We start from the raw sequence: 25,422 nt of genomic DNA, 5'->3' as shown, positions 1-25,422 counted from the left end.
TCAGTGTGAGCGATCCATACCTAGATTCAACGAGACCGACAACATGCTTGAGGAAACGGGTGCTTAAGGTAAAGCCGCTCGTACTTTAAAGAAAGTTCATGTGAAGACATTCCCCCAAAGTCTTTACCAGAAATTCAACATGTTTTATTACAACAAAATAACCGGTGAAGCCGTGATCGTGTTGGGTTTAGGGCTGAAGACTGAGTTTGTTAGAGTTATCAACCCGATATGTTTGGTTCACCTATCTAAATCTGACAACGAGGTTCTGTACAAGAATAGGAATCGGTGGGCAGACGTCAGAGTTAATGAATCTGATATGCAATTCCTACTCCTGGTTCGTGTTTTTCATGAGTTCGGGATTCATTGTTGTGCAGATTGGAAGACCAAGAGATTTAAGTCATAAAGATAAATTGTAAAAGGTGAGGGGAGTTTTCTGGTACACATTTATACGTCTCAGTATTTGTATAATGTATCTGGTCTTAAGATAAAGTATAAGGGGTATTTTGGTAATTGTATAAAGGCACATTTGTTATTGTTAGACACATTCGTTAGAGTAGCGAATAACGAATGTGTTCTCTTATGTTTATTCCTGTTCATTTGTTAGACTTGTGTGACATTCTTCAATTTCAGGTTAACTCCGTTAACTCAACTCCGTCAATTCAAACTTAAAGATCATTGAATCTATAACGCACACCTCATTACATTTAAACTAGGATTTAAATGACGCTTGAACCATTACTACATGTGTAGTCTTTCGGGAATTGCACCGAAACGCAAACGAGTTGACGCAAACAATTGGTGAATAAACGATAAACGTCAAAACAATAGTTATGTGATAATTATGTGTTAACATATGTGTTACTTGATTATATTATGTGTGATGCTAGACAAGAAACAAGAACTAGTTAAAATAAGCTAGAAAAGTACAAACTAGAAGTTGAGGGACTAAAGTGTAGCATGTTATTATTATTAAAAATAATAAACCCTAACCTCTTCTCCCTCTCTCTCTTCCCAAAACCGACGGCCAGCCCCCCCCCCCCCCTCCCCTCTCCTCACTATCGGCTCACACACACACACATATCTCTTGGTTTTTGATCTTGTTTTTCACAATTGAAGCATCCTACACCCGATTCTAGTCATCTTCTACCTTCCTCTTGCTTATTTTTGTGCTTTTGAAGGTATAATTATAAACCCTAGAATCCGGAAATTATATATATAATGTTCATATGACTTGTTTTGATTAGATGATGGTTAATTATGTATTGATTGTTGATTTGATAACTAGAATTGATGTTATTGCTTGTTAATTGCTTGTTTCTTTAATTTTGAGTTCAAATAAAACCCTAATCATGTATGTAGTGTGTATTTGATGTGCATGGATAGTGGTTATGGTGTCTAGAATGTCATATGAACGGATTATGGTCCATAGATAGTTAATATGTTGAGTTTGGATGCAAACAGTTTCTGGACAGATTGTGTTATTGATGTTCAATTGACTGTAACGGGGTGTGAATGTGAAAATAGGTCGAGATAATTGATACTACAGTGAACTAGGTTGAGTTTAGTTTCTAAAGAATATAAATTTGCAATTTTTGAACATGAAAAAGTTAACTTTTATGATTTTACAAAAACGTTATGCAAATCTGAATTGTGAAACCTGCTGTTAGGTTGATTTGTAAAAATTATATCTCATGAACTACAAGACCAAATGGGTTGGGTCCACTTCTGGAAGTTAACTTGTTGAGTTAGGAACCTAACCCAATTGGTCTTGCATTTGTTGGATTTTCCATTTAATGGTAATTTCAAATAGCATTCTGTTGCGCGTGAATTTGACTGTTGTGAGTTTGCTGTAGTGAATTGATCATTATGAGGAATATATGTGGAATAAAAATACAACAAAATATGTTCTGGAAACCTAACACATGTATGCTATTGTAGTGATTTTTGATGAATTAATTGATGAGTTGTGATCTGTGAATTAGAGTAATCTTTACTAGTAGTAATCTGTCTCGGTAAAGCTAGCTGCTGAGTTAGGCGAAAGTACATGAAATATGTTGATAATCGATAATTGCTACGTGTTTGACCAAAATACCCTTGTGTTAGAACATTACTAGAAGTATGCTATGTTTATAATTGATGCTTGAGAAGTTGTTTACACGTGTAACGTATCACAAATATACTTGTTAATTCATACACGATTCACAAACGAAACACGAAACGTATCTTGTGCTTAGGAATTATGTGCCGGGTCTAGAGACTCGATAATAGTTCCGATACTTAGAAAAATCTCCTTGTTGTTATAGAACGCTAGTGAGAGTTTTCTGTGACGCGCATCACTTGGTGATTTGTTTTTGGGAATTCTTCGCAAACAGTGAGTTTCACTTACCCCTTTTAAACTCTTTAAACGCTTTTCACTTGGGGAAGATAACATACTCCGAAACGCTTTTAAGATTTTGTTAGTAGATTATATATCACTTGTAAAGGCTAAGTGTAACACCCCGTAACCGCAGCGGAAACGTAAACGGGATGCAATAGACACGTCTGATATCAACAACATTGCTTATAAAGAAAACACCACTACATTAATTTACATCATATTACATTGTTCCGAGTTTAGTTCCCGTCTAGGCGATGGCACATAAGTTTTACCAACAGTACATTAACATATTTAATACAAAAAGACATTAAGCTTCCACAAAAGAGCACGCATCGTCAAGCATATAGCAATTATTCCAGTTTGGGAGTACCTTAAAAGCATGTAAAGAAAACGGGTCAACTACGAATAGTTGGTGAGTTTCACTAATTTAAATAAACAGTGACAAATCATTATAATAATCATATATTAGCGATGTAATTATGCTGAGCCCACAAGTGAAACCTCTGACTATCCACACACAATCTCGTGGCATACTCCGCCCACGAACCTGCCCCAACCCGCTATGTCTAACATTACATAGCAAAATATATATATAACAACAAAATAGACATGTGCAACTGGCTGGGAAACATCAGCAAATCCATGTCGGACCAGTTGGGTTTGTCAGACCAATAGTACTATTCGCACTCTACCGGCTTTCAGTTAATCACTCGTGTTCCGGGGCCTTAGAATGTTAACAACTCAGACAATTACCATCTTAGTACATTTCCGTACGATTCCCGTACAATAAAATATATGTAAATACACGCAAATCCATGCGTTCAGTATGTACTTAAACATTTCAGTAATAACATGCTTTCCGTCCCGGGAAAATATTTAAAAACAGTTCAGTAAAAAGGGGCTCGTAAAACTCACCTTATCGTAAGAAATTAAGTAACACGGTATGCCAGCTACTAGTCCGGATCTGTAATACGATCCCAAAGTCCGTTAATATACAATCATTATTAATATTACTTTAACCGTGTTAACCGGTACATCTGGAGACACTGTTAACCCAGTACTGTACCCGTTTCGGGGGCAATGTTAACCCAGAAACACTTCTCCGGACTCAGATTGTGATATCGTTTAGAGTTCACTAGTTAAAATTACTATTAGTCGTTTTTCCCGTTTTGCGTGCTTAGCACGGTTATCCGTTTTTACGTTTCAAAAATGAGTTTGGTCACACACGACCCGAAAATAGTTATTGACTGATAATTTAATTAAAGTTGTGAAATTAGAGCTCGGTTTAGACGCCCAGTTTGGCCGCGGGGCCCGAATCCGTCTTTAGTGCACCGGAAACTGTTAAATCGGGTAAAAATTACTCAAATCATCCGAATTATTTTTGGATGATTCATTTTTACTTGTTTAACTCAATTATATGAAAATAGTTCATTTTTAGGGTTTTTATACACCAGTCAGCTCGCTTAGGCGAACTTTACCGGTTTACGTGTTTTAAGCTTTAAAAGTTTGTTTTTATTTTCTTTTTAGCACAAATAATTATCCGCTTAGTCTCGAATCTTGATATTTTGCACAAGTCACTTTTTGACAGTGGGGAATTTTATAAAAATATTTCCAGAATTAATTTTTATATTTAAAATTTATTTATCTATTTTTAAACACCATTTAAACACTAAATATGCCGTAAATACCAAACGATCTTAGAAAAATCCCAAATTTTTCCTGGATGACCCCTGCCATCCACATAGTCCCCTGTAATATTTCCAGAACCAAAATCTCTTTTTACATGCCATTTTCACTAAAACCGAGCTAGAAAACCCTAGAACTCGTTTAACTGAAAAGCCTACTTAGACTTCTCCAACTGACCTCAAATTTTGTATGTGACTTTTACATGTTATAAAAAGCTTATCTGGAATTTTCCAAAATTTTTCACGATATTTAACTATTTTTCACCATTTTTGGCCAAAACCGAGCATTAAATTCACCAAATATTCATCCTTTGTCCAAAAATTACCGAAATTTCACAGATCTCATATTTCCATGTGTAGATCATCTCTGCGAAATTTCGTAACCTAACTCTAAATATACCACAATCTGTCCAAATCACAAACATCGTACCAAAACCGAACTACCTTGTGTTTCTAGCTTCAAATCGCAAGGATCTCGCTTTCTAGCCTTGGCTAACAACTAGATACAACACCTACAAGCACAATAACACCACACCAAGCAAGTTACACTCACAATCAAGCCATTTCTTTCATGGTTTCGGTTATGGTTTAAAAACAAAGATTTAACCGTAAAAATTCGTTTTTGGTTCGTTTAACTCCTTTCTTGGACCAAGATCCCTTGTATAACCCGTATACATCACTTGATCATGCAAGAATCGGTTTTCATCTTTGAAACCTCATTTTCTTGCAATTAAACTCAAGAAACGAAGATGAACACTTAAATATCTCGATCTTTACCTTGTTTTCTTGCTACAAAATCTCGGTTTTAGGTCATGAAGTTGAGAGAATTGAAGAACATGAAGATGATTGTTTTTAAAAAAAATAACAAGGTAGGGGTGTTACCCCCTCCTTATCCAATCGGACTCAAGGGAGAGGTGGGGTGGGACCCACTTCTCCATTCTTAGCCACTCATTCAGATTTCTGAAATCTGGATAATGTTTTGGATGATCTGGTTCAGTTCGTTTTTCGGTTAAATGTTTAATTCGGCTTAAAACGAGGCTAAAACGGTCGTTTTCGGCTTAAAAATGAAATTTATATAAAACCGATTTAAAAACATTAAAAACTTAAACCATGACATTTATTAACTTAAAACATAATATTATTAATAATTGCGCATCTTTTTCGGCTTGATCGATCGTCTCTTGCTCGGTTTGGTATTAAAGGTTTCGTTTAGCGTACCGACGTACCATTAAATCAAAAATTCTTTTCTGTGCTTTAATTCACTTATCCCGAAGCTTTAATACTTCGTAGACATCACTAAATATCATATATCTCGTCTATAATGTAATCCTCGATTCGTTCGGGCTTCAATAACCGTTAATCGGTTAATCGTATTTCCAATACGATTAACTGTATAATCGAGTATAATCCGTACTGTGAATCATACATACTCGTATAAACACATTATAATTCATATATTCATTATTAAATAACACATAAATAGTATATACCGGTTAGGGTATACCTGATTCTGCCGGAATCGTTACATTCTCCCCCCGTAAAAGAAATTTCGTCCTCGAAATTTTTACGCGTCGACTACTTCCTTTTGAGGAAATAGACAGGGGTATTTCTTCCGGAATTCGTCCTTTCGTTCCCATGTATATTCTGGGCCTCGTTGCGAATTCCATCTAACTTTGACCAACGAAATCTTATTGTGTCTAAGTTGCTTGATTTTCCCGTCTACTATTTCTATGGGTTCCTCTACGAAATTGAGCTTATCACTTATTTGGACACCCTCTAAAGTTAACACCGATGTCTCATCCGCCAGACATCTTTTCAAGTTCGACACGTGAAACACGTTGTGAACTGCACTTAGTTCATCGGGTAGTTCTAATCGATATGCTACGGGACCGATTTTTGCAGTAATATTGAATGGTCCAATATATCTCGGGGCTAACTTCCCCGCCTTTCCAAATCTGACTACGCCCTTCCAAGGTGATACTTTCAAATACACTTTATCACCTTTTTCAAACGACAACGGTTTTCTACGGGTATCGGCATAACTCTTCTGCCGATCCCGCGCGGCCTTCAGATTGTTCCTAATTTCAAGGATTTTGCTGGTCGTTTCCTGGACCAGGTCTGATCTAATAACCTGAGTGTCGCCCACTTCAGTCCAGCAGAGTGGTGATTGGCACTTCCGACCATACAATGCTTCGTAAGGCGCTGCCTTTATACTGCAATGGTAACTGTTATTATAGGAAAATTCAACAAGTGGGAGATGCTGATACCAATTTCCCTTAAAATCCAGTACGCATGCACGAAGCAAATCCTCCAGGGTTTGGATGGTCCTCTCAGACTGACCATCGGTCTGAGGGTGGTAAGATGTGCTTAGATCAATACGCGTTCCCAGCGCTTCTTGGACAGCTTGCCAAAGTTTGGAGGTGAAATGGCTATCCCGATCGGAGATGATCGAGATGGGTATCCCATGACGAGACACAATTTCATTTATATAAATCTGCGCAAGTCTCTCAGTGTTATAATTATTTATAATCGGGATAAAATGTGCCGATTTGGTTAATCGATCCACGATTACCCAAATTGCATCATGTCCTCGGGACGTTTTAGGAAGGTGTGTCACAAAATCCATCGTGATTTACTCCCACTTCCATTCGGGAATTTCTGGTCGTTGTAACATCCCCGAGGGTTTCTGGTGCTCCGCCTTAACTCTCGCACAAGTCGTACATTTACCGACATACGTTGCGATATCCTTTTTCATACCCGGCCACCAGTAGAACTCCTTCACATCCTTGTACATCTTATCCGATCCCGGATGTATGGAATATTTCGATCTATGCGCTTCGTCCATGATTAATTCACGAAGGTCATGGAGGGTCGGGATCCAAGCCCGATTTTTGAAGTAGAGAATTTCGTCCACGCGCTGTTCGAAATTCTTCTCATTGCCGTAAAGTCCCTCCTTTTCCAGTTGTTCCTCTTTCAACGCCTCACGTTGAGCGACTCGAATCAAGTCTGAAAGGTTCGACTGGACTATCATCCCCAGCGCCCGCACTCGTAATGGCTTAACCCGATCTTTCCTACTGAAGGCATCGGCTACGACGTTAGCCTTGCTGGGGTGATAACGGATGTCACAGTCATAATCGCTTAACAACTCGACCCATCTTCGTTGCCTCATATTCAGTTCTTTCTGATCGAATATGTGCTGCAAACTTTTATGATCGGTGAAGATGGTGCACTTTGTACCGTAGAGATAACGTCTCCAGATTTTAAGTGCGAAGATAACCGCTCCCAGTTCTAAGTCGTGAGTAGTATAATTTTTCTCGTGTACTTTTAACTGTCGGGAAGCATAGGCTATAACCTTATTATTCTGCATCAACACGCATCCTAACCCTCTACGCGATGCGTCACAATACGCGACAAAACCATCGTCTCCATCGGGGAGACTTAAAATCGGCGCTTGGCACAATTTTTGCTTTAACGTTTGAAACGCTGTCTCCTGCTCTTCTCCCCAATCATACTTTCGATCCTTTTGAGTTAGGAGAGTTAAAGGTTGGGCGATGCTGGAAAATTTCTCTATGAATCGGTGCGTCATTACTCGGAATCGGGTTACCGTTCGGTGGAGGATTAACATTTTGTTCCCCCTCATTATTGGTGGTCGTTTGATTGCTCGCAGGGCCTGGATTGGTCGTATTGTTAATACTGGCGGCGATGCGCGATACTATATCCGGTATCGCCGCCTCTAGCTGTCGAGCAATCAGACGGTCCACATCCACTTCTGACATTCGAGCTGACCGTTTTGGTGCCATTCTACACAACATTAAGAAAAATACATATAATTAATACAAATTCCAATCTCGATACACCACACATATTCCATTCACTAATAAACATCAGTACATATTACATAAACATCGGTACACATTACATAACACATCAGCCCATAGATTAAGTTTTCATACATCGGTCCTACATCGGCATCATTTCGACATAACCCGCTATGGGTCAGTGCTTGAATGATACACCAAAAGTATCTACAATGATATCCCAAAAAAAAGAGACCCCCTTATGGGCTAGTGGCTGTACTATACTACCCAAGATTCACTCTATGTTAGCATCGCCACTAACTGCTTACACAGAGTATCAAAAAGCGGACCCTGACTACTACCACCCTAACATGATCTAAGCATGGTGGTATACCAACCACACCAACACTGCCACCATCACCACCAACACCGCCATCAAACCCCGAATCCGTGTCTCCATCCGGTCAATCATCCACTGGGAGTATGCGCCCTCCCTCCTCAGCTGGCCATTCGCGTACTGGCTGTCCAGTACGCAGTCCGCCAGGTGTCTCCTCCTCTGGATCCCCACCGTCAAGGCGATGGTGTGCTCGACCACCTGCTCGGTGAGCACTCGGAGCCTTGCAGCCTCGGCGGAGGGACGCTCATCCCTCTCCAGCCTAGGGGTACCCCACACGGGTGGAGGCACAGGCTCAGGCTGGGGGCTGGAGGACTCGCCCCTGTGGTAAGTGGGTCTGGGTGGGGTAGAGGTAGGTGGGACATAAGGGACACTGATCCGCGCCGTGATGCGGGGACCAGGTCTGGGAGGGGTAGGGGTGGCCTGTGGTGCGGGTGGGGTGGAGGATCTGGCAACCCTAGTAGGGGAGGACAAGCTAGCACTCCTACGGCTAGTCTCACTAGGCTCAGTGCTGGATGCTAAGCGTAAGCTCCTGGAGTTCCCGGAACTGACCTCCTCCGGGTCCTCCTCCACTGACAGACTTCGAGACCTCGACATCCTTACCTGTACACAAGTTAGCAAACATATAGTTCCTTCCATAATGTAAATCACAATTAATATACACATACTTATACAACTTTGTCACATAACAATATTATCATATACTTACACATATGTTGCCGGTTTTACCTATTAATGTTCCCCGTGACTTCCCCTGAATTCCCTCGTGTGGACAAGTCTGTTATTATGTTCCGGACCATAATAGCTCACTTGTCCATCCAAGTTCATCCAGATCTCGTCACTATAAATTGTTAGTTGATATTCAGATCCTATAATACTTGAGCTACTGGTTATATTTTAGGTATCTTTTAAAGACATCCTAATTCTTTATAACCAATGGCTCTGATACCAAGTTCTGTAACACCCCGTAACCGCAGCGGAAACGTAAACGGGATGCAACAGACACGTCTGATATCAACAGCATTGCTTATAAAGAAAACACCACTACATTAATTTACATCATATTACATTGTTCCGAGTTTAGTTCCCGTCTAGGCGATGGCACATAAGTTTTACCAACAGTACATTAACATATTTAATACAAAAAGACATTAAGCTTCCACAAAAGAGCACGCATCGTCAAGCATATAGCAATTATTCCAGTTTGGGAGTACCTAAAAAGCATGTAAAGAAAACGGGTCAACTACGAATAGTTGGTGAGTTTCACAAATTTAAATAAACAGTGACAAATCATTATAATAATCATATATTAGCGATGTAATTATGCTGAGCCCACAAGTGAAACCTCTGACTATCCACACACAATCCCGTGGCATACTCCGCCCACGAACCTGCCCCAACCCGCTATGTCTAACATTACATAGCAATATATATATATATAACAACAAAATAGAAATGTGCAACTGGCTGGGAAACATTAGCAAATCCATGCCGGACCAGTTGGGTTTGTCAGACCAATAGTACTATTCACACTCTACCGGCTTTCAGTTAATCACTCGTGTTCCGGGGCCTTAGAATGTTAGCAACTCAGACAATTACCATCTTAGTACATTTCCGTACGATTCCCGTACAATAAAATATATGTAAATACACGCAAATCCATGCGTTCAGTATGTACTTAAACATTTCAGTAATAACATGCTTTCCGCCCCGGAAAAATATTTAAAAACATTTCAGTAAAAAGGGGCTCGTGAAACTCACCTTATCGTAAGCAATTAAGTAACACAGTACGCCAGCTACTAGTCCGGATCTGTAATACGATCCCTAAGTCCGTTACTATACAATCATTATTAATATAACTTTAACCGTGTTAACCGGTACATCTGGAGACACTGTTAACCCAGTACTGTACCCGTTCCGGGGGCAATGTTAACCCAGAAATACTTCTCCGGACTCAGATTGTGATATCGTTTAGAGTTCACTAGTTAAAATTACTATTAGTCGTTTTTTCCGTTTTGCGTGCCTAGCACGGTTATCCGTTTTTACGTTTCAAAAATGAGTTTGGTCACACACGACCCGAAATAGTTGTTGACTGATAATTTAATTAAAGTTGTGAAATTAGAGCTCGGTTTAGACGCCCAGTTTGGCCGCGGGGCCCGTTTCCGTTTTGGTGCAACGGAAACTGTTAAATCGGGTAAAAATTACTCAAATCATCCGAATTATTTTTGGATGATTCATTTTTACTTGTTTAACTCAATTATATGAAAATAGTTTATTTTTAGGGTTTTTATACACCAGTCAGCTCGCTTAGGCGAACTTTACCGGTTTACGTGTTTTAAGCTTTAAAAGTTTGTTTTTATTTTCTTTTTAGCACAAATAATTATCCGTTTAGTCTCGGATCTTGAAATTTTGCACAAGTCACTTTTTGACAGTGGGGAATTTTATAAAAATATTTCCAGAATTAATTTTTATATTTAAAATTTATTTATCTATTTTTAAACACCATTTAAACACTAAATATGCCGTAAATACCAAACGATCTTAGAAAAATCCCAAATTTTTCCTGGATGACCCCTGCCATCCACATAGTCCCCTGTAATTTTTCCAGAACCAAAATCTCTTTTTACATGCCATTTTCACTAAAACCGAGCTAGAAAACCCTAGAACTCGTTTAACCGAAAAGCCTACTTATACTTCTCCAACTGACCTCAAATTTTGTGTGTGACTTTTACATGTTATAAAAAGCTTATGTGGAATTTTCCAGAATTTTTCATGATATTTAACTATTTTTCACCATTTTTGGCCAAAACCGAGCATTAAATTCACCAAATCTGTCCAAATCACAAACACAAACATACCACAATCTGTCCAAATTTCAAACATCGTACAAAAACCGAACTACCTTGTATTTCTAGCTTCAAATCACAAGGATCTCGCTTTCTAGCCTTTGCTAACAACTAGATACAACACCTACAAGCACAATAACACCACACCAAGCAAGTTACACTCACAATCAAGCCATTTCTTTCATGGTTTCGGTTATGGTTTAAAAACAAAGATTTAACCGTAAAAATTCGTTTTTGGTTCGTTTAACTCCTTTCTTGGACCAAGATCCCTTGTATAACCCGTATACATCACTTGATCATGAAATAATCGGTTTTCATCTTTGAAACCTCATTTTCTTGCAATTAAACTCAAGAAACGAAGATGAACACTTAAATATCTCGATCTTTACCTTGTTTTCTTGCTACAAAATCTCGGTTTTAGGTCATGAAGTTGAGAGAGTTGAAGAACATGAAAATGATTGTTTTTAAAAAAAATAACAAGGTAGGGGTGTTACCCCCTCCTTATCCGATCGGACTCAAGAGAGAGGTGGGGTGGGACCCACTTCTCCATTCTTAGCCACTCATTCAGATTTCTGAAATCTGGATAATGTTTTGGATGATCTGGTTCAGTTCGTTTTTCGGTTAAATGTTTAATTCGGCTTAAAACGAGGCTAAAACGGTCGTTTTCGGCTTAAAAATGAAATTTATATAAAACCGATTTAAAAACTTTAAAAACTTAAACAATGACATTTATTAACTTAAAACATCATATTATTAATAATTGCGCATCTTTTTCGACTTGATCGATCGTCTCTTGCTCGGTTTGGTATTAAAGGTTTCGTTTAGCGTACCGACGTACCATTAAATCAAAAATTCTTTTATGTGCTTTAATTCACTTATCCCGAAGCTTTAATACTTCGTAGACATCAATAAATATCATATATCTCGTCTATAATGTAATCCTCGATTCGTTCGGGCTTCAATAACCGTTAATCGGTTAATCGTATTTCAAAAACGATTAACTGTATAATCGAGTATAATCCGTACTGTGGATCATACATACTCGTATAAACACATTATAATTCATATATTCATTATTAAATAACACATAAATAGTATATACCGGTTAGGGTATACCTGATTCTGCCGGAATCGTTACACTAAGTGGCAAACGAAATAATTGAAGTCCTACACATCGAACCGTTTAGTATTGGAAAATAGCGAGTCACTGTTGAGTAGTACTACTGGGTTTGACAAACCCCACCCAACGCTAAACTTGACTGGAGGTCGAGTGGGTGTAATTTTGGCTAACACATTACCATGGTCTGGATGACCTGGTGGCAAGGCACTTGATAAACAGTCAGCTTCGGTGTCGAACACTTAGTAATACTTGTATAGGCTAGCTACCTATCGATATATAATTGATTTAACACTATCTGGTAACGCAAAACGCTGAACGCTGAACGCAAAACGCTAAACGCTTTATTTTATATAAACTTGTGAACTCACCAACCTCGTGTTGACACTTTTAGTATGTTATTCTCAGGTAGCCGAGGTGGGCGCGCGGTATAGGATCATGCATTGTTGAAAACGCTTTTGTTTATGCAAACTGATTTTAAACTGTTGTCATTGGATTTTAAGTCGTCCTGCGTGACGCAACTTTTGTCTTTTGGTTTTTACGCTTCCGCACTTATTTTCTTTTAAACGTTTTTATGGTTTGATTATAACTAATGATTCCGATCCTCTTGTAAAATATTAAAGTAATAATTAGTTCTTATTATTATCAGTTGTAATTTTTACTCTGTCTAATTGTTCTCTCAACACATAGTGCACACAATTAATGTAATCAAGATTAATATTAATTATATCAAAGACTAGATCCTTAACATAAACTTAATGATTTCGTAATCGATCAGTGCACGGTTTCTCAGTGTTACAGGCATATTTTATAAACTATTTTAAAGGAAATCTCTAATAGGTGATAGAAAACGGTGGGTATAGCCATTAGATAGTCTATTGGCTCAGACGAAAATTTAATAATGTTAATAATGTAAAATAATATTTATCAGTTATTTTTTTTATTAAACAACACCGGGTGTTTAATTCCCGAGATTTTGAATATCCTTATGTGATACGTGGGCCTTTATGTGTTCATTGAATGTACACAACACACACATTATTCCAAGGTTGTGGCTTATCTTCAAAAAAAAATGCAATTTTCAAAACCCTAGATGATTATTTAAGGAATTTACTGAAGAATAGCCTGGTTTTCAACGTTACTCCCCTCACCTCGAGGATGATTCCTATAACATATATGTTAATACTAGAAGGGATACAACACTAGCGATCTTAACCCTTGATACCAAGGCTGATTAGCCTAATGATAAGGAATGCATATAAATCCCAATGAGACGTGGGATCTGGTTGCCTACCTGGAGGGTTATGTGAGGGTGTTTAAACATATTAGGTCGAAGTATGCGAATCAAACAAGCCTCAAGCGGGAAAGTTAATCTTTCGATGATTATATTCCCATATTTATAATCGAATTCACGGTGATTCATGAATAAATTCAGTTCTTTCTATGTATTGATTTTTATTAGGAACTATGGTTGGAATGTGAAAACCCATGGTGATTCATGGGATATTCCAACTATCCAATCCAAAGCCTCATTTCTTTTACGATTTTTATCGGAATATAAAAATCATGTTGATTAATGAATATTTAACAACCCATTTCAATTTTTATTTTTATTTTGAATTTTGTTATTTCTTTTACGTTTTTTATCGGAATATAAAAATCATGGTGATTAATGAATATTTAACAACCCATTTCAATTTTTATTTTTATTTTGGATTTTGTTAGAAATAGGAATCATGGTGATTCGTGAAAATCCAAAATTTCAAACGAAACCATATTCATGTGATAAATTTGGTCTAATTATTTCATATTTTACGTGCTTTAAGGTTTCAATTTCAAGAATTTAAAATTCAAAGTTGTTAAATTACAAGATATTACACCACCACTACCTCACGTTTCACAAATATTCCTTGTGTCTTACCTTTTTTCCGTCTTTTTATCATTTACGGAATATCTTCAGCTCATCGTCTTCATCAACGTTAGTTGACCAGACTGAAATCGTCATTCGGCCATCTATATTGCTCATGAAATGGATACTGCACTCCTTAACATCATTCAGGCCATCAATTCTACTCAACTCGAAGCTATCAATAACCCCTCCAACTCTTGCAACTACAAGCAATTCACAACGCTAACCCGCAATGTTATGTTGGCGTGAAGGATGCAATCAATCTCCTCTGGTAGTTTGAGAACATGGAAAACATATTTATCCATTGCGAATGCCCCATAAAAAGAAAATCAGTTTCACGTCGAGCGTCTTTGACGATAGGGATTTGACTTGGTGGAATAGGGTGAATATGACTCAAGGAGCTAATATGGCCATGGCCATACCATGGGACGACTTAAGTGCTCTCATGAGTAAGGAATTTTGCCCCAAGCATGAACTTTAGAGACTTAAAACCGAGTTTGGGAAACATAAGCAAGATAGTGGTGATAACTAAGGCTACTCCAACTATTTTCGTCAGTTGGGCTTGCTAGTTCCCCATATGGTTACCCTACTTGATAGGGCCATTGACAAGTACATATCTGCCTTGCTCATGACCATTCAGGATGTTGTGTTCAGTCGTGATCCCCAAACCCTTAGCGATGCCATCGAACATGTCGTCACCCTCTATGGTAATCACATTAAGGTCGGGACCTTAACACGAAAGGGTGTTAAGAAACCATCTGAGAAGGTTGCGACCGAACCTGCCAAGGAGGTCAAGGCTGAATCGTCTTCAAAACTCACCAAATCAAATAACCATCACAACAACTACATCAAGAAGAGAAAAAAGTATGTTGTAACTCAACCCAACCCACTTCAAGCTCAAACTATTCAAGCGCCACCCAAGAAACCTTATGTTGTTCCTTACCCAATTTGAACCAATTTTCAACGTCATCATCTATCAGTCTCCAATGCCGTCAATGTACACATTACGGTCATTTCGATTTTCCAAGCAATGAATGTCGTAATTTCATGCATGCCCAACCCACCACCTTCAACCTTCTCATTTTCCCTAAGCCCATACTACTCCATATGCTCAACCCATGACTGAAATCTTCCCAACCATACGTTCCTGCTATAACCTCCTCATTTGCCTAAACCCACACCGCCCAAACTTATCAAGTCCAAGCCTGGCAACCTCATATTCTCCAACTTCGAGCCAGCCAAGTTCAACCCATCCACCTTATTCAAGCTCAACTTCCCCAAATCGCTTAAGCTCCTCCCATTTCTCAAGGTGATTATGAGTGTACATTCATGATTATTTCCAACCAAGCTCAATACAACAATGATTTGGTGAGTGGTACGTTCTTAGTTAATAACCACCATGCCTTAAATTTATTTTATAATGCTTCCTATCTGAGAATTTGTCGATAATTTTGTGTCTAAATTTACTATACCTCGTTCTAGACTTAATAATCTTATTCATTTGAAGTTGCGAGTACAAAGTCTATCCTCATTAATTCAATTGTTGGTAATTGCACCCTAACGGTAAACAAACACGAGTTCAAAATAGAGAAGTTTCTATATCATAGTAGGCATGGATTGGCTAGCCCAAAACGTATCCTCGACTTCCCAACTTACTTCGGTGTTCAGAAAGTCCTTCCACTTGACCAAGTACTCTTTTTACTTTATCACGCTTCTTAGACTAATGCGTCGATCAGACAGAATCTCATGAACCCTTGATAGAATGATGTTACAATAGTAGTAGGTTCCCTCATAGACACTCCTCGATCCAAGTCTTCTATATTAGCATGATAACGATTCAGAAACTTCGATGGTAGACTGGGTGAATCTTCAACTTGTGTGGCAGTTGAAGTCGGTATGAAACCTTGCCTACTCTAGCAATCACCGGAAATGGACACTCGTACTTCTAAATAAGTCCTTTATACGGCCCTTAGAGACTTGAATTTTTGTGGTAAGAGTTTCACTATCACTTGGTCACCAACTTGGAACTCCACGTACCTTCATTTATCATCGGCCCATTTTTTCAGTCTCTTAGCCACTTTGTTAAGGAATGCAAGTGCCAAGTCTGTTTGCCCGTGCCATACCTACAGACTTTTGTAAGCAGTTGTACTATTTCCATCATACAATGGGACTAAAGCATTTGAAGTGTGAGGTTGACGTCCTGTGACAAGCTCAAATGGAGATTTCCCCATTGCTTCACTTCTCTCGATATTATAAGAAAACTGTGTAGCATCAAGGAGCTTGTTAGTGAACGGTTTTGTCGTCTCTAGTCTTTATATTCCTTATGTAATTTATTATTATTTTTATGTAAAAATTTAGTAATTATAAGTCCCATACGTTAAGTTATGTTTCATTCGTTAAGGATGTTTAACAAATGAACATTAATCGTTATTATTACAAGTCCATTTGTTAAATGTGTTTAACAAATGGACCTTGTACGTTAAGTATTCTATCCATTCGTCATAGAATGTTGACGAATGGGGTATAGCGAATGAGTCATTCTCTATACCATTTTGGTTATTTATGTAATGAAGACGAATAAAAGCAATTTGTTACGGGATGTGTAACGAATAGCCTTCATCTTCTATATATAGGTTGTTATGCCTCATATTAATTTTAAGTGTTCTTAAAGTAATTTCTCCATCGGTGTTACTCTGCCTGAATATACACTCAACACTTCATTCGTATTATCAAATCTATTAATACATATACATATATCATATAACTAGATCCGGTTGTGATCGATATGACCGATTCAGTTCATTGAAGCTCTAAACTGGTGTTTCTCAACTGGTATCAGAGCATACTAAGGTTAGATTGTGTCTATGTTAAGGTATTTCAATATGAATTGAATTTTAATCATAGTTTGATTGGTTAATTACAAATTCAAGTCTCTATTTATGTGTTTATTATCGAATTAGAATGTTTAGGTGTTCATTAGATGACGATTTTACTGAATTTTGGTTTGGTTTTGATAGTATGAGGTTTGTGGTGGTTGAATTGGATTATTGGATAGGTTGGTATTGGAATTTAATTGAGCTTGAGTGAATAAAGAAAAGAGGTTTCTGTTTGTGATTTATTGGATTTCGGACTGGGTTTGGATCAAGTATATAGTTTCGGATTGGTTTGGATTTGTCCGCGGGACGATTATTAGTTGTTTAAGCTATGGTTTCTGTAATTTGATTAATTATTGCTTGAGAAATCCATGAATTTGTAGTCGTTTGTTTCATTGTTTGGATCTAGAAATTATATTTGAAGATTTGAAGATTCATATGCTCATTCGTTATAGTGGATTTGGTTATTTGTTGTATAAGTTTGATGCTCATTCGGTATTAAAGTATAACTGATTCATGCCACGTGTAAAGTTTGTTACAACAAAATAATAAACTCATTCATTACTATAGCTTACTCGTTATCAGCTATTCGCCATTTAAAGTTCATTAGTTGTCACTCATTCGTCATTACATGAACACTCATTCCTCATAGTAACTCATTCCTTACGTGGTAATTCGTTACCTTATTCGTTAAGCTTATTCATTAAGCCATTCGTCAGCCATTCGTTAACTTATTCGTTAAGCCATTCGTAAATCCATTCGTCAGCCATTCGTTAAGCCATGCATCAACCATTCGTTAAGTATATTCGTTAAGCTATTCGTGTTACTCATTTGTCAAATTTTCATTTGTCATACTCATTCGTCAATGTTCATCATTCGTCAACAAACACACATCATTTGTCTTCCCATTCGTTACAGATTTTTCATTTTAACCCTTTAGGTTTGGATATTATTAAGATTAAACTTTTATTTGTTTAAGATGGCTGGTTATTAAGCATTGGTTCCCCAAAACATGTTGATGCATCAAATGTTACCTCTCGATGCTGAGATTGGATCTCATTAAAAATGTCCACGGCTAATGGAATTTAGCGATTTTGCTAAATGGGAACCACGTTTCAGAGCACATCTCGGGTCCATGCACCCTGACTGTTCACGATGTCTTGACGATGTGTACACTGTGCCTATGGTTAGTAATGAGACTACTAGTTTTACACCAAAGGCATTTACTCAATATTCCCAAGATGAGAAGAAAGCTTTATATATTGAAACAACGATGTATTCCACTTTGTCTAGGGCATTACCTAATAATATTTTCCATCAAGTGGGAAGTACTAAAATTTGTGCATCCTTGTTTCAACACATTAGAATGAGAAGTATGGGTAATACGGGAGAAAGTAAAAAGGTGATGTTGAAGTTTCAATTTAGAAACTTTAACCTATTGAAAGTGAAATTTTTGAAGAAAAGTTGACTCGATTTAATCATTTGATTGCCGAAATGAATAAGTTAAAGATGGAACCAAATGAGAGTGATAAGATTGATACTATGAAAAATGCACTTTCAAGTTCTTACTCGACGTGTCTCATGGTACTTATTCCTTTAAAAATGAAATCCTATGGCAATGGAATTTATGCAAAAGATTGAAGATATAGAGTAGTATGACTTGAAATGCCAAAAGTCATCAAAAGAATCTCAAGACCCGACACTATATGGAGATTGTTTGCCTTTGAGTAGTTCTGCAGTTCCAATTACTACATTTCTCACTCAAACATCAAAAGATGGATCACCTTCCTATAGTGATCCAAATATATGTTTCATGGCTTCCGAGTTTAATGATAATTCTGGTGGATCAACTACAAATGGTTTCACTGCTCCACATAATGTCAACATGAAGGAAGTTGAACAGAACTTTGCTTTCCTTAGTGCTTTCATGACATCATATGAAAACTTGGTGGGTAGAAAGATTGCTACAAGTGAAATGACTAATGAAGATTATGATCAGATTGATCTTGCTGATCTAGAATTAATGGATCTCAAATGAAATATGGCCATGATTGTAAGGAAGGTGAAGAAGTTTATGCAATGAACTGGTAAAGACTTACCATCTCTGAACAAACGACTTGGTTTTGATAAATTGAAGGTCAAATGCTACAATTGATAAGAGTTTGGTCATTTTGCCAAGGAATGTGACAAGCCAACGAAGGAGTATAATGGACCTCGAAATCAAGACATAAATTCTAGAAATAAAATCAATGATTCTCCTGAAAAGACTTCTAGAGGTAATTCTTTTAAAGCTTCAGGGTCACAAGCTCTTCTCACTGCTGAAGGAACTGACTGGACTCAAAGACTGTTATGTAAAGATAATCAAGCATATCTTGCAATGTTCGAGCTGACTGAAAGTTTTCAAGATGCTAGTAAGAACAAATTGTCTTCTGATAATGAGATAGAATCGGATTCAGATGATTCCTACGACATGAAACCAACATCTTTTGTGTGCATGGCTAAGATTGACGAGGTTAGTCTTTCTTCTGTTAAATTATCTGAAAACATGACATGCTCTGAGTGTGAAACTGTTAAGTCAAGAATTGATTTACTTAATTCTCATAATGATTCATTAATGAAAGAACTTGCTTCAATCAAAGGATACATATAGACAATCACTAGAATCATAAATGAGATCTAGGGAAAAACTGAGGGTTTGTCTATAAGTAATCTGATTTGAAAGCATAATTGTTAGTGAAAATGACCATTAATGATAAACAATTTCAAGAAATTCTCAAACTGAGGACTAAGATAACTGAACTTGAAAATGAGGTTCTAGAGTTGAAAAGTAAATTAGAGAAGTTTTATAACTCTTCATTTTTGTTGAATGAAATTATTGAAGTGTTTGGTAAGCAAAAATGTTCTAAGAATGGTTTGGGTTTTGTTGAAGTTCCTCCGCCATTTCATGATGACTATTCCCCAAATCCGTTTGCGGGAAATGTAGAAATTGTTACTTAACTAGTCATCGTTGAGGAGAAACCCAAACTGGTTAAAACAGAAAATATCAATGTTCAATCTTCAACTCAATAACCTCATATTTAAAGTAACAAGGTCTTTGTTGAAAATATTGAAAAGATAGTCATTAAGGATGTAGTTGAACCTGAAATTGTGCACAAAGACCAGAACATTCCACGTTCAAATCACATTTTGTGTGAAGCTCATGAATTTGAGGAGGCTGTGTATGGTGCAAACACATCTAGAGTGAAAAAGGAAAATTCTGCTAAGGTTAAGGCTAAGAAATCAGAAAAACCAAAGAAATCTGATGAGGATTTTATGCGTTTCATCAAAATTGTTTCTTCTAAAGTAAGCATCGAGTGTTTAACTTAAAAGGTATTAACAAAGTGTTCACATAGAAAGGCATTCCACTTAATCTTATCAAACCGTAGTTGATAGAAAGCGTCTTTCTAAACGAAACTTCAAAGATACAAGATCTTGAACATGCTTTTGTAAATTCTGAAGCATCAAACACAACATATGCTTTGATTAAAGCCAAACGATGGTTAAAATCTGTGAAGAAAGTTCAATTTAATAATTCAACTGTAACTGACACTTTATAGAGCTTTTCTAATTGTTCAAATCTCGATTTTTTACATGAAAAAGAAATCTGTTACATTTGATGATTTGAACAAAGGGCATATTCCTGGTGTTTTTCATCAACTTTATATTGCACCAGTTTCTTCCAAACCACAACGTGAGTTGTTGACATTAGAATATGCTTTCAATGTGGCGAACAAGGTAATGTTGTAAGAAACTGTGGAATGAAGAAATCATCGAATATTCATCCGTTTATCAAGGAACAAGCCAAACACGTTCCTTTGATTAAAGAAATTATGATAAGCTCTATGTCTTGTGATGATGAAGCATACATCATGTTTTCTAATGTAATTCCACGCAATGTCATTCATGTTGATGAAAACACTGTCAGGATAAAACCTGAATTTGTTCCAACGGAACCAATTTGTAAAAATGTGAACACAAATGTAGTTCAAGCTGCATATTTGAGACGAAAGTCAAAAATATCTGTGCTTATTCACAAGCAGCTAAACCACATTTGGATTTTGTCAAAATTAACTCTTAAAGTGAAACTAAAGAGGTGCATAAGACTGAGGCCCGGGCTGCCTTTTTGAACTAATCATCTTACCTATAGGTGTAGAGTTTATCCAAGACTGTATGTGCTGAAAATTGGATTATGGATAGTGTATGCTCTCGTCATATTACCGACAACATCAATCTTCTAACAAATGTCGAGAATATTCAAGAAGGTTATGCAGCTTTTGCGGGTAACTCGAGGGGGATTGATTACAAAAGAGGGAGAAGTTTCAAATTGTAGAACTACATTTGAAAAAGTTAATTATTGTGAAAAAGTGGATCACAATCTGCTGAGTGTTTCTTAGATTTGTGATTAAAAAATATACCACTGTAGTTAATGACAAGGAGTGCATCATACTTAAACCGGGTTTTGTTATTCCCGAAGACATGGTGGTTATGAGATCTCCACGTTCTAAAGATATTTATGTACTAAATATGAGTACTAAGGTATCTAATTCTATTGAAACTAGTTTTGTCTTAAAAGCAACTGAGAAAGACTGGATTCTTTGGCATAGGCGTATTGGTCACATTCTTGTCAGAAAAATGAATTATCAGATGATAAATGATTTGGTTGATGGGGTTGCCTAAAACACTTCAAGCTGACCGATCACTGTGTTACATGCATCAAGGGAAAAAATAAAAAGAAGTTACACTGGTCTAAGTTAATTAATTCCATTGATACTCCTCTAAAACGACTTCATATGGATTTGTTTGGTCCTGTGAATCGTACGACTATTGCTGGAGATTGGTACTGTCTAGTTGTCACTGATAATTAATCAAGATACTCGTGGGTGCTATTTATGAGTTCAAAAGATTAGACACCTGTTCTTGTGCAAAATCTAATGACTAAAATCGAATCATTGTACAAACACAAGGTGAGACGTATTCGGAGTGATAATGATACGGAGTTCAAAAACACTGTATTGGATTTCTTTTGTATTCAAAAAGAAATTCAGCGAGAATATAGTTCTCCATATGTAAGAACAATGCTAGCACTGGTTGAAGCTGCAAGAACAATGCTAGCAGATTCAAAGCTTCATGTCCAATTTTGGAATGAGGTGGTGAACACTACTTGTTACACGCTTAATCGTGTTCTGACTATAAAGAAGCTACAAAACACAAGTTATAAGAGATGCCTATGTTGATTGTCAAAAATACATAACTCATGTTGCTGGAAAGGGTCCTGATTGGATGTTTTTTATGAGAGTTTATTTAATCCATTTACTCCCATAGTTGATCTACCTGAAGAAGACTTAGTGTGTGCTTACTTAGAAGATCAATTGTTACACAAAATGATCTTCCTGATACGTCTGATGTTATTTCTATTTCGTCAAATGGTGGTCATTTTGTTGTATCCTCTTCAATTCCATTTCCTTAATCTTATGAGATTGGCGAATCATCTCATGATGCTGAAGAGAATCTTACTAATTTAAATGATAATGTTGTTGTTCCTGAGAATCCGATACTTCAAATTCACATGTATCATCCTCTATCAACATCATTGGTGATCTTGATGTTGGTGTGCAAACACGTCATCAGATTGTTACTACAAGTGATGTTAATGTATTGTGTGTGTATGCCGATATGCATTCATCGGGAATCATAAATCTCGGAAAATTCACCTGCTTTCTGTCCCAAATGGAACCAACATGTGTTCGTATGGCATTAGAAGACTCTTCGTGGGTAGAAGCAATGCAAGAGGAATTGCAACAGTTTAGTCTACTGGGTGTTTGGGATCTAACTGACAATCCTTATAGAATTAAGATGTGTATTCCGACCAAATGGGTGTTTGTGTGGATTTTAGTCTCCTTCTGAGATTATCCTTGATCACCAACACACGTCAACGATTCAAAGACTGGATAGGGAACACGGGACTATTTTTGAAAGGGAACTTAGATTGATTTATAGCACACATTACAAAGGAAGCTTTGATTAAAACTTGAAAGGTGATTAAAAATGAGTAAGGATCACCTATATATACTTCTATCCATTCTAGGCCCTTCAAGAAATAAAATATCAAGGACATTTTCTAAGTATCAAGGACATTTTCTAAGATATTTACAACGAAATTTCTAGCTCTGTGAATCTAGATTATTTCATGGATCAATCTAGGGTCTTCCTCATAAAATATCAAGGACATTTTCTAAGTATTTGGCTCTTGAACATACTGGAATATTAGCGTATCTCGAACCATCGTGATATGAATTTAAGCGGGGAGTGACAAAAGTCTCAGATGCCAATTGTAGGTCCCTGTAATGGATCTTGACGAGATTGAAATTTTCTACCAGAGGTGTGGAATCTCTTTGATTAACGATAAAGAGTAATTAAAGAATAGATAATAACGAGATTACTTTTAACTCTTTTCTTCTATTGAATATAGCGAATACAATAAAACTATAACATCCCTAGAAAACCGAGTTCTCTAGACATAGAATACGGCTGATAGACTGGCTGGAAGTCTGACCTAAAACCAAACCGAACTTAACTTATATACAGGTTAAATGCACTCGGCCCATATATGGCGAACTTAAGTAAATTTGCTTACTTAATTTGCTTCAACCCATTATAAACATAAACTATTAAATACTCGATTACAAACACTACCAATCTATTAAATTGTTGTCATACATAATATGCACCAACTATTAGAGTAAAAAGAAGAGCTTTCAAGCTACTATCCTTTTTGTCTACACTTTTATTTTGAGGATTTGTCACAAGAGGTTATTTTATGAATATTAGAAGTGAGAAATTATCTTTTTGTTGGTGATTTGAGATGGGGTCACACTATCTATAATGTTGTTTTTGTATTGTGTTGGGAACGCTATCCTTGCATAGAGTTAATTAAAGATTAAGTGAAGACTCACTATCTTGATATAGTGAGAATTAGACGGTTTATAAAACTAAACACTTGGTGTGTTTAGTTATGAAGGTGATCACTTCATATAAAGAATGAGACAATTATATCGGTGATTCATACCGTTTAAGGATACGACAAGTGAAGAAAACTCTTGATTGAGAGACTGGGGAGAGGACGTAGAGTGAATTAATTAACATTCACTTGAACCTCTATGAATTGTTTGTGTCATCTCTATACCTAAACTCTTTACTTATTTTCATTTATTTTAATAAGTTATGAAAAGAGTTTAACAAAGCCATTTAGCTTATTAAAAGTGAATTAAAATCAATGGGTAACCCCCTAGTTTTCTTAATTGTGTAGCTGTGTAGTATGTTTAAGTGTATAACCGTGGTGTATATACATATATATATGCATATATGCCTATGTAGTATGAATATATATCTTTTGTGGTATATACGTGGTATGTATGTATGTATGCATGTATGTATGTATGTATGTATGTATGTATGTATGTATGTATGTATGTATGTATGTATGTATGTATGTATGTATTTATGTACGTACGTACGTATGTATGTATGTGTGTGTAGGTATGTAGGTATGTATGTATGTATGTATGCATGTATGTATGTATGTATGTATGTATGTATGTATGTATGTATGTACGTATGTACGTATGTATGTACGTATGTGTTTATGTACGTACGTTGGACGTATTTATGTATGTATGTATGTATTGTTTTGGGTCTTTTTAGTCCAAGAGTGATCTTGACGAGTATCCTAGTAGCTCAAGTTCCAGCTAACATCAAGATCCTGAGCTAACCGGCTGTACTTTAATATTATTTGAGTTGTGCTTGTAGGTTACACAAAGGATAAATAGTATACAACGGCTAATTGACTAGTTCAACCTGAAAGCTCAGATATACAAGCTAAAAAACACGCGTGAGAAGGCTGAGTCGTTGAATGATCTTAGCAGCTAGGATTCCCGGGGTTATAGGGAATATAGTTATTTACCTTTTCTGTATAATTAGGAGTTTTTGAACGTTGTAAGACACGTCTCACTAACTCTCTGCACTACACTTCTACTCTAGTCTTTGTTTACAATGATCTCTCGAGCTGTAACCACCGCGTTACAATCCCCGATATAGTAGGATTTTCCTCGCTATATCGTTATGTTCACTTTACTTTACCGCATTTGTCTACTATATCACCTTGCTCTTTGTTAAAGAAACACCATACCTCACTTGACTAATTTGCTCAATTATTGCATCGGTAAATTTTTACCAAAACGGTTTGGCGCCCACCGTATGGCAAGTGGTGTTTTTCATTCTCAAGTCCATATTCACCTTTGTTCTAAACCGTTACCTCACAAAGATAGACTAAAAAATGGCCTCTTAATCAAAAGCTACATCATCCTCCATGCCTTCCAAAATTTTCGG

This window comes from Bidens hawaiensis, unplaced genomic scaffold, assembly GCF_021521415.1.
Source record: "Bidens hawaiensis isolate Kalapana, Puna unplaced genomic scaffold, B.hawaiensis_p1.1 tig00035612_1, whole genome shotgun sequence".
Classification (NCBI taxonomy): domain Eukaryota; kingdom Viridiplantae; phylum Streptophyta; class Magnoliopsida; order Asterales; family Asteraceae; genus Bidens; species Bidens hawaiensis.
This window is presented reverse-complemented; position numbering follows the sequence as displayed.